Source organism: Cherax quadricarinatus, chromosome 94, assembly GCF_038502225.1.
Source record: "Cherax quadricarinatus isolate ZL_2023a chromosome 94, ASM3850222v1, whole genome shotgun sequence".
In the NCBI taxonomy this organism is placed as follows: domain Eukaryota; kingdom Metazoa; phylum Arthropoda; class Malacostraca; order Decapoda; family Parastacidae; genus Cherax; species Cherax quadricarinatus.
Genome location: NC_091385.1, coordinates 6,191,745 through 6,201,286, shown reverse-complemented (window position 1 = coordinate 6,201,286; position 9,542 = coordinate 6,191,745). Strand labels below are relative to the sequence as shown.

General features: G+C 41.2%; 1 protein-coding gene across 1 annotated transcript in view; it reads left to right on the top strand.

Annotated features, from left to right (window-relative positions):
* The first annotated feature begins 499 nt into the window (after nucleotides 1-499).
* The window catches only part of LOC128700883 (DBH-like monooxygenase protein 1), a 430,549-nt gene continuing 421,506 nt past the window's right edge, over nucleotides 500-9,542 (top strand). Inside the window, exon 1 of the mRNA XM_070104742.1 lies at nucleotides 500-1,015. The gene's annotated coding sequence lies outside the window, so the exon portion shown is untranslated. The remainder of the gene's footprint in view (nucleotides 1,016-9,542) is intronic.

The window sequence follows — 9,542 nt, the reverse complement described above, 5'->3', positions numbered from 1 at the left end:
TTGGGTTAGGCTAAAATAAATTGTTCTTGTTATAATAAGGTTAGGTAAGTTTTCTAAGATTCTTTTGGTGCAAAATAAAAAATTTTTACATTAACATTAATGAAAAAATATATCTTTAAACGTATAAGAGAAAATTTCAGAAAGGACTTAATTTCTAATGAGTTCTTGCTAATTGACCAGTTTTACCTATTCGGCACGACATATATATATCGACCCAGAATAAGGTTTGATTAGAGGAAGAGAAGAGTTATCTGTTATCCCTCAGATCATAAGTAATAGCAGCATCAAGGCATCTGTTGAGAGAGAGAAAGAGGCGGGTAGGTAGGGGGTACTTATGTTTGGTTCCTGGGGTGGAGAGGGTCGTAGGGGTGAGAGTAATGATGGCGGGGGAGTGGGTATGTGGGGAGTGGGTTGGGGTGGGTCAGCCAACTGGCTGGGGGAGAGACAGAGAGAGACTGAGAGAGAGAGAGAGACCTTCAGGTCAGTATGTGTCTGGGTGTGGTGGATGGCGGTGCGCTGCGTCGTAGCTCTGAATACACGCAGCCAACTTAACACGCAACGTTTCGCCCAATACTCGAAGACCCGTGTATGAGAGTGCGTCTTCATACACCTGACTAACATCCTGGCTATCTTATTCAGTTATTTATCACGGTATAAAAGCAAATACGCAGTGATATCCAGATATATAGAAATTTTTAATTATCTACAGCAATGATATCAAAATTAAGTTGAATCGTGCGTAATATAACGAATTTCAACGTTGACACGAATTGAAATATTACTAATTAAAATATTTTGACTGATAATATCTAAAGTCAGTGAGGTAGATATTTCGTGATTAATATCGCTTAGAGAAAAATATTTCATGCAAATATATAGTGAATTTTAGGGGATTTTTTTTTTTAAATTGGTATATTTTTGAGTGATAAAAAATTGCGGGTGCGCTTTACAGTGAGACTGCAGCAACAGTTTAGTGGATCACTCTGCTGTTATTCCTGAGGTATATACGTGAGAGGTATGTTTACTGTGTGTGGTGGGAGGGGGGTAAATTGTATGTATTGGGGAGGGAGATCTGGGGTTAAGATGAGGTGTTTATATGTGGGGGGATGTGTGTGTATGGGGGAATTAAGGGGGTAGTGTTATAAGGGGGAATATATATATATATATATATATATATATATATATATATATATATATATATATATATATAATGTGTGTGTGTGTGTATGTGTGTGTGGTGTATGTGATGTGTGCGCGTGTGTGTGTGTGTGTGTGTGTGTGTGTGTGTGTGTGTATGTGGTGTGTGTGTGTGTGTGTGTATGTGGTGTGTACTCACCTAGTTGTACTCACCTAGTTGAGGTTGCGGGGGTCGAGTCCGAGCTCCTGGCCCCGCCTCTTCACTGATCGCTACTAGGTCACTCTCCCCGAGCCGTGAGCTTTATCATACCTCTGCTTAAAGCTATGTATGGATCCTGCCTCCACTACATCGCTTCCCAAACTATTCCACTTACTGACTACTCTGTGGCTGAAGAAATACTTCCTAACATCCCTGTGATTCATCTGTGTCTTTAGCTTCCAACTGTGTCCCCTTGTTGCTGTGTCCAAACTCTGGAACATCCTGTCTTTGTCCACCTTGTCAATTCCCCTCAGTATTTTGTATGTCGTTATCATGTCCCCCCTATCTCTCCTGTCCTCCAGTGTCGTCAGGTTGATTTCCCTTAACCTCTCCTCGTAGGACATACCTCTTAGCTCTGGGACTAGTCTTGTTGCAAACCTTTGCACTTTCTCTAGTTTCTTTACGTGCTTGGCTAGGTGTGGGTTCCAAACTGGTGCCGCATACTCCAATATGGGCCTAACGTATACGGTGTACAGGGTCCTGAACGATTCCTTATTAAGATGTCGGAATGCTGTTCTGAGGTTTGCTAGGCGCCCATATGCTGCAGCAGTTATTTGGTTGATGTGCGCTTCAGGAGATGTGCCTGGTGTTATACTCACCCCAAGATCTTTTTCCTTGAGTGAGGTTTGTAGTCTCTGACCCCCTAGACTGTACTCCGTCTGAGGCCTTCTTTGCCCTTCCCCAATCTTCATGACTTTGCACTTGGTGGGATTGAACTCCAGGAGCCAATTGCTGGACCAGGTCTGCAGCCTGTCCAGATCCCTTTGTAGTTCTGCCTGGTCTTCGATCGAGTGTATTCTTCTCATCAACTTCACGTCATCTGCAAACAGGGACACCTCAGAGTCTATTCCTTCCGTCATGTCGTTCACAAATACCAGAAACAGCACTGGTCCTAGGACTGACCCCTGCGGGACCCCGCTGGTCACAGGTGTGTGTGTGTATGTGTGTGTGTGTGTGTGTGTGTGTGTGTATGTGTGTGTGTGTGTGTGTGTGTGTGTGTGTGTGTGTGTGTGTGTGTGTGTGTTTCTTTACACATATACACACACATCATGGGTGTGGCAGTAACACACACACACACACACATACATACACATATACACACACACACACACACACACACACACACACACACACACACACACACACACACAATGATGCTCAGCTCCAGTTTACATGCCTCTGGATGCTGGTGAACGGCTTTTAATTCAAGGTAACAGAGCTACCATCCGTTACCTCGGATCAAACTCTATTTTCGTTGATAGGTAAGACACATATGCAACAGTTAGGTATCTTTATTATGAAACGTTTCGCCTACACAGTAGGCTTCTTCAGTCAAGTACAGAAAAGTTGATAGAAGCAGAAGATACTTGAAGACGATGTAATCAGTCCATCACCCTTAAAGTTTTGAGGTGGTCAGTCCCTCAGTCTGGAGAAGAGCATTGTTCCATAGTATGAAACAATATGGAGAAGAAGTGACAGGATGGAGCTTTTTATAGCGCCAAGAGGTGAGACGTAGGCCACTAGGAGAGGTAAGAACTCAGATGTTGAGAAGTCAGGTCCCTCTCAAATCCAGCCCCTCTCACTAGTGGAAGTTGTCGAAGTTGATTGCAGGTCTGTACCAAGATACCCTTGTGTTGCAGTGTCTGACAGATTGAACATTAAAATGGTATAAAACACCTAACAACCTGTCGGTATTTTATACCATTTTAATGTTCAATTTGTCAGACACTGCAACACAAGGGTATCTTGGTACAGACCTGCAATCAACTTCGACAACTTCCACTAGTGAGGGGCTGGATTTGAGAGGGACCTAACATCTGAGTTCTTACCTCTCCTAGTGGCCTACGTCTCACCTCTTGGCGCTATAAAAAGCTCCATCCTGTCACTTCATCTCCATATTGTTTCAGACTATGGAACAATGCTCTTCTCCAGACTGAGGGACTGACCACCTCAAAACTTCAAGGATGATGGACTGATTACATCGTCTTCAAGTATCTTCTGCTTCTATCAACTTTTCTGTACTTGACTGAAGAAGCCTACTGTGTAGGCGAAACGTTTCACAATAAAGATACCTAACTGTTGCATATGTGTCTTACCTAACAACAGAGCTACCATCCGTTACCTCGGATCAAACTCTATTTTCGTTCTACACTACAACTTTCTATTTCAAAAACACATTTTTAACCTTTAGAAAAAAGTTAAAAATGTTACCGAAATATTTTCTCTAAATATTTCATGGCTATATTTCGTCCAATGTTTATAATCAACACAATGTTTATAATCAACACAATGTTTATAATCAACACAATGTTTATAGAGTGAATGGGTGTGGAGGCGATGTTTATTAACTAGACTTATTTAATTTATTGTACTCGCCTGTTTGTGCTTCCAGGGGTCGAATCACAGCTCCTAGCTTACCCTGGTGATTACCGAGTCTTCTAGGGAACAAGCTCTAGCTTCTGGTCTCGTCTCTTAACTAAGGTGAAATTCCCTTATCGTACCTATTATCAAACTCTTGAATAAAACAGCTTCTCAATGTTATTGTTCAGTAAGTTTGTTTAGACACAGGTAAGTAGGTAGGTAGGTAGGTAAGTAGGAAGGTAAGAAGGTAAGTAGGTAGGTAGGTACACATAAGTACAATATCATAGTATAAATTACCTATGATATCCCATTGGAAATAAGTCAAGGATCCCAGTGGTAAGAACATAAGAACGAAGGAACACTGCAGAAGGCCTACTGGCCCATGCGAGGCAGGTCAAAGTCTCCTACCGGCTTAAGCCAATGCACCCAACCTAGTCAGGTCAGGTCACATTGACTTAAGGGAGGAACACGGCAACCGACCTGGTAGCACAAGCTATCAGGTCCAACTCACACCCACCCACATCTACTCATGTATTTATCCAACCTATTTTTAAAGCTACACAACGTTCTGGCCTCTATAACGGTACTTGGGAGTTTGTTCCACTCATCCACAACTCTATTACCAAATCAGTACTTTCCTATATCCTTCCTGAATCTGAATTTTTCCAACTTAAAACCATTGCTGAGAGTCCTGTCTAGGCTAGATATTTTCAGCACACTATTTACATCCCCTTTATTTATTCCTGTCTTCCATTTATACACTTCAATCATATCCCCCCTAATTCTAAGTCTTTCTAGGGAGTGCAGATTCAGGGCCCTTAGTCTATCCTCATAGGGAAGGTTTCTGATACATGGGATCAACTTTGTCATCCTCCTTTGTACATTTTCCAGAGAATTTATATCCATTCTGTAATACGGTGACCAAAACTGTGCAGCATAATCTAAATGAGGCCTAACCAAGGATGTATAGAGTTGAAGAACAACCTGAGGACTCCTATTATTTATACTTCTTGATATGAAGCCAAGGATTCTATTAGCTTTATTGCGAACACTTATGCACTGTTGTCTTGGTTTCAGATTACTGCTAACCAGAACTCCTAAATCTTTTTCGCAATCCGTAATATTAAGATCTACATTATTTAGTTTATATGTGGCATGGTTATTGTCCTGTCCAACATTTAGAACTTTGCATTTGTCTATATTAAACTGCATCTGCCACTTCTCCGACCACTGCATCAGTCTATTCAAATCTTCCTGGAGTGCCCGAATGTCCTCGTCAGAATGAATTCGACGGCCTATTTTGGTGTCATCGGCAAACTTGCCGATGTCGCTCTTTATGCCCTCATCTATGTCGTTTATGTAGATTGTGAGCAGCAGGGGGCCCAACACTGACCCCTGTGGAACACCGCTCGTGACGCTTCCCCACTCTGATTTCTCCCCATTTATGCAAACTCTCTGCTGCCTATTTGTCAACCATGCCTCTATCCAGGAAAAAATTTCTCCTATTCCATGTGCCTTAATTTTCCTCAATAGTCTCTGATGTGGGACCCTGTCAAAAGCCTTACTGAAGTCCATATACACAATATCATATTCATTACCATGATCTACCTCCTCAAATACCTTAGTGAAAAAAGTTAATAAATTCGTAAGGCAGGAACGCCCCTTTGTAAAACCATGCTGAGATTCGTTGATTAATTTATGCTTTTCAAGGTGGCTACGAACTGCCTCGGCAATTATTGATTCCATAAATTTTCCCACTATGGAGGTTAGGCTTATTGGTCTATAGTTCGAAGCTAAGGACCTGTCACCTGCTTTGAAAATAGGTATCACATTTGCCATTTTCCACTTATCGGGCACCATGCCAGTTTGTAGTGATATGTTGAAAAGATTAGCCAAAGGTGTGCTAAGCTCCTCTTTACATTCCTTTAGAACCCTTGCATACAGTTCATCAGGGCCTGGGGATTTGTTAGGTTTTAATTTATCTATTTGCCTAAGGACCATGTCACTTGTGACCCTAATCGTGCACAGTTTATTATCGTCCTGTTCTACATAATTTATCATTACTGGAATATCGCTGGTATCCTCCTGTGTAAAAACTGAGAGGAAGTATGTGTTAAAAATTCTACACATTTCCTTATCACTGTCAGTGAGCTGACCCGAGGAACTTTTGAGTGGGCCTATCTTGTCCCTGATCTTACTTCTGTATACCTGAAAGAATCCTTTTGGGTTAGTCTTCGATTCTCTTGCAACTTTAACCTCATAATCTCTTTTTGCTTTTCTAATTCCCTTTTTTATTTCTCTCTTTAACTGAATATATCGATTTCTTAATTGCCCCTCTCCTCTTTTGATTTGCCTATATATGCCTCTCTTTTGACCAATCAGATATTTTAATCTATTGTTCATCCATTTAGGATCATTTTTGTTTGATCTGATTTCCCTATTTGGAACATAATTTGACTGAGCAGCTAGAACTATGCCCTGGAAAGCATCATATCGGCAACCATCACCACCTACCTGACCCTTAGTCAGGTCATTCCAGTTCAGCCCACCTAAGTAATTTTTCAGTCCTATGAAATCAGCCAAGCGAAAGTCAGGGACGGAGACTTGATTGCCATTATTAGGGGAATTCCATGATATATTAAAACTGAGTGATTTGTGATCACTTTCCCCAAGCTCATCATTAATCTCAAGATTATTAATTAGTGCTTCCCTACTGGCAAGAACCAAGTCAAGGAGGTTATTTCCTCTAGTTGGCTCTGTCACAAACTGTTTTAAAAAACAATCCTGGATCGTAACAAGAAAGTCACCTGACTCTAAATTTCCTGTCAAATTGCTCCAGTCAATCTGTCTATAGTTGAAATCTCCCATTACCACAACATTTTCGTATGTAGATGCCTTACGAATTTCGTCCCATAGAAGTTTACTGCACTCCCTTTCAAGATTTGGGGCCCTGTAAATCACACCCAAAATTAGTTTTTCTCGGCCCTCGAGAAGCTGTAACCAAACAGATTCAGTGGCTGACGCTTCTACTTTTATATCTTGTCTAACACAACAATTTAAATTGTCTCTGACATACATCGCTACTCCACCACCTTTCCTGTTGACCCTGTCAGTGTGGAATAATTTATAGCCTTGTATGTGACATTCAGAGGGCATCTCTCTATCTTTCAGATTGAGCCAGGTCTCTGTTATAGCAATAATATCTATGTTTCCTGCACTTGCAATTAATCTTAGCTCATCTATCTTATTTCTTACACTCCTGCTATTAGTACAGTAAACCTTAAGGGAGCTAGTTCCTTGCTGTCCTCTGCTGTCCCCCTTTGTTTGCTGACCTGATCTATTGTCTTTATTTATAACTTCATGCTGAATGCCTTTTATACATTTACTGATTCCAACCCTAGTGTTGCAACCTGCTTGTTTCCCACACACACCCATACCTCTATCTTCTGTCAGTTTAAAATCATAGGCATTTCACCAATGGCCTTCTCAATTGAGTTTGCAAGTGCTACCACCCCAGCCCCAGAGAGATGTACCCCATCCCTTGCATACATATCATGTTTGCCATAAAAGTTGTTCCAGTTGTCAATGAATGGGATTGCAAGTTCCTTGCACTATCTGTCTAGCCAGCAATTTATACCAATTGCCCTAGACAACCATTCATTTCCTACTCCCCTTCTAGGCAAGATGCTACATATGATTGGGACCCCTCCCTTAGACTTAATGAAATCTATAGATGACCTGTACTTACCTAGCAGCTCTTCTCTCCTACCCTTCCCAACATCATTTCCACCAGCACTGAGACAAATAATGGGCTTGTTCCCATTACCTGACATGATATTATCCAGCCTGTTAACTATGTCCCCAACACCAGCTCCAGGGAAGCACACTCTATCTCTCATCTTCTTATTCCTATTACAAAAAGCACGGTCAATATATCTTACCTGAGAGTCACCAACCACAAGAATGCGCTTACCTCTGTTAGCAGAGGCAGTAGTATCCTTACCTTCACTGGCCACTGAAGTACATTCATCCTGAAGAACAGAGAAGCGATTTCCTACCTTCAGATCTTCACTCTTAACTTTCCTTATTCTGATTCTCCTCCCATTACTGGTTACCACTCGCCACTTGTAGCAGGTGCTGGACTGCACCTCACTGCTGGTAGCCGTTGCTACCTCCCCACCTACAGCCTCCTCACAGCGAGAGACAGACTGCACCTCACTACTAGAAGCCTCATTCCCCACAACTCCAGCCACCTCACACTCTCTCCCAGACCCACTGAGGTGGACCTTCAGCCTCCTAATCTCCTCCTGGAGAAACAAGACCTCCTCCTTCAACTCTCCAACCTCAATTTTTAAAACACTGCAGAAGCAAGCCATGCTTTGTAACCGTCCACGCTAATCCCCAAAGCAGCTCAGGGTCTGTGACCTCATGTGACGACTGACCACTGAACACTGTAACAAGTCACTGACTTTTTTGGGTTATCCTGGTTGGTATTTTACACATATATTACTATGTATGGTAATTGTACTTCTATATTACTATGTATGGTAATTGAACTTATATGTACCTGTGCCTAAAAAAAGATACACTAAGAATAAGGTAAACTGAATTATTTACATTAGCAGCTCACTGTCAGTGACAATGAAATGTGTACAATCCTTAACACTTATTTCCTCTGTGTTTATGCACAGGAAGATACTAATGAAATTCCAGAAATCAATAAATATATAGATGAGCACGAAAATAATTTATTTATTATCCAAGTCACTAGTGACGTGGTTCTCAGACAAATATATTAAAACCAAATAACTCCCTGACCATGATGAAGTGTTTGCAAGAGTTGTAAAGGAATGTAAGGAGGAACTTACTAAATTATTATCTTGTGTCTTCAGTAAATCAATACGCAGAACCCCAATGGAAATAAGACAAAGACCCCACTGGAAATAAGTCACTTTGTCTAACCTTTTTGGGTTAGCCTAGGTAATTTACACTGATATTTGTATTTATTTGTACCTGTAGCTAAATGAACTTACTTATCGTTCTGTAAAAATGGAGATAGGCCCTTAACTTCAAATTATTGACCAATTAGCCTCCACTGTGGGAAAATTGATTGATTCAATGATTGCAGAAGCAAGTCGAAGATATAAATTGAAAGATATAAATTGATCAATAAATTTCAGCACGGTTTACGAAGGACCGTTCATACCTTAAGAATTTACGAAAAATTTTGTACTAAGGGAGGCAGTAGAGCACTAGCTAAAAATTACAGACCAGTAGCCCTAACTTCTCACATCATAAATCTTCGAAAGAGTTATGAGACAGCAGGTTACAAATTTCATGGAGCAGCACAACCAACATAACCCGAGCCTTCATGGTTTTAGAGCAGGACGATCATGTCTGTCACAGCTGCTGAATCATTATGGCAGAATTACGGAGGCACTGGAAGACGACCAAAACACAGATGTGATTCACACAGATTTTGTAAAGGCGTTTGACAAATCCGATCATGGAGTGATAGCGCACAAAATGACGGCCATGAGTATTACAGGGAAGGTAGGAAGTTGGATTTTCGGGTTCCTAACATACAGAACACAAAAAAGTAGTAGTAAACAGAGCAAAATCTAGCATCAGCAAAGTAAAAAGCTCAATGCCCCAAGGCACTGTCCTGGCACCTCTGCTGTTCCTCATCCTCATAGCAGACATAGACAAAAATACCCGGCACACTTTTGTATCATCATTTGCAGATGACACTAAAATAAGCATGAAAGTCAGTACGGTAGAGGAC